At 41.4% G+C, this 1,716-nt stretch overlaps 1 long non-coding RNA gene across 1 annotated transcript; it reads right to left on the minus strand.

Moving 5' to 3' along the window:
* Positions 1 to 1,239: 1,239 nt before the first annotated feature.
* LOC109378833 (uncharacterized) lies at positions 1,240 to 1,698 on the minus strand. The gene is made up of 2 exons (XR_002123074.1): positions 1,575 to 1,698; positions 1,240 to 1,390 (listed from the first exon to the last, which is right to left on the minus strand). It is a non-coding gene; the product is annotated as an uncharacterized LOC109378833 (long non-coding RNA).
* Between the last annotated feature and the right edge of the window lie 18 nt (positions 1,699 to 1,716).

Here is a 1,716-nt window from a genome sequence, read left to right on the forward strand (position 1 = left end):
AAAAACCCTTACGCGTGTTTGAGGGGATGCTTTCCAGGAGCTCAATCTAATGGAGGAGACAGAGGTAAAGAGATAAATAGAAGGCGGAGTGATGGGGGATGTCTGGGGTGTTCTGGACTTATAGAGGAGTCTCAAAATCAGGCTGATTTGGGGAAGGTGGTCGAGGAATGATTGACCAGGCAAAGGTGACTCTGAAGCTGGTTCTTTTTAAAATCAGTTTTATTACAAAAGTCACGCATGCCCATTGTTGAAACGAATAAGCCAAGCCACATGCAGGGAGAGACTGGCATTACAGGCAGACGGATTCTTGGTATCAAGTAACAAAATCAAGAGAAAGAACAAGGACTATTGAGGAGACAGAAGGTAGTTCTCAGGCTACACAGGATGGTACGAGAGAAAGTGACAGGGTATACGTGATTAGAGCAGGGTCAATCAGGGTCTGAACTTTACCCTGAAGGCTATGCAAAGCTACTGAATGATTTTAAGTAGGGGACTGACATGCTTGGATTTGTGCTTTAAGGAAGTCCAGTCGCCATTTCGATAAATAAACCTTTCTTTATTAAGGAAAAAGGTTCAGTCTTCCAGCAGTGAGGAAGAAAAGTGACAGTGGGAATGACACCAGAGGAAGGGGTGCCTTTGTGTAATGTGCCCCAGAGGAGGCACCCTCTGTCAATCATCAGCCAGGAGACGGCACAAAAAGGTTACTTTTTGTGATGTGCCACCCACAGGGGGTGTCATCCTTAAATCAGCTGCCAACCTGAATGGGGTCCTTTGTGGTATGCCGTTTTTGAAAACTGCACAAAGGTGCCAACTGAGTGTGAGAATTACACAAAAGAGCTGCTCCGATGGGCTGATGCAGCCCTGTATGGCTTGGTGTGGCACCACAGGTCTCGCAGCCCAACCCCGACTTGGTTCAGTGCCACATGCCTTGTACAACTACATACAACCAATCTGGAGTCACATTGCTTAGGTGCGAATCCCAGCTGTGTGACCTTGAGGATGGTACTTATAAACTGCTCTGTGTCTCCCTTTTCCCTTCTCTAAGATGTATCCTATCCTGTAGTTACTGGGTGGATTAAAAAGCAATAATGAATATCAAGCACTTAGCAGGGTGCCCGGCGCAAAGTCAGTAAGTGTTCAAAAACTCTTGACTATTATTATTGTTTTGAAGAGCCTACTTCTGAAATAAGCTTTAAGAAGTAAAACTAGCTTCGAAGCAAAGCTTGCAGAATGATGTTGATTTTCTTACCACTGGAGTCAGTTTCAGAATCAGACTCACTGTCACTATCGTCAGAATACTTTTTGTGTTTTCTTTTAGATGATTTTTTCTTCCTCCTTTTCTTGGACCTTTCTTTTGAATGACTAGACTTCTTCTTCTTCTTCTTTTCTTCTACATAAAATACAAACAAAAAACTAACTTGTAAAGATGCATTTCTGAGTATCAATTTTATTGTATTTGAAATATTGAAAAGGAATGCATGATAGACAATTTGAATAAAAGCAAAGTCTAATGTTCAACTATTTATAAACTTATTTTTTTGACATCTCAATAAAAAGTCTGTATTTAAAAATACCTTCTGAAGTAGAAGCTGAAGTGGTGCTTTTCTTTGGCTCTTCATCTTCTACTGGTGTATGTTCATCAGAGCTGAATTTAAAGAAGACGGTTGTAAGAATCAGAAAAGGGATGAAATAGGTCTCTTTCTCTCTCTCTCTCTC

The sequence above is a fragment of the Hipposideros armiger genome, unplaced genomic scaffold (genome assembly GCF_001890085.2).
Source record: "Hipposideros armiger isolate ML-2016 unplaced genomic scaffold, ASM189008v1 scaffold_4506, whole genome shotgun sequence".
Classification (NCBI taxonomy): domain Eukaryota; kingdom Metazoa; phylum Chordata; class Mammalia; order Chiroptera; family Hipposideridae; genus Hipposideros; species Hipposideros armiger.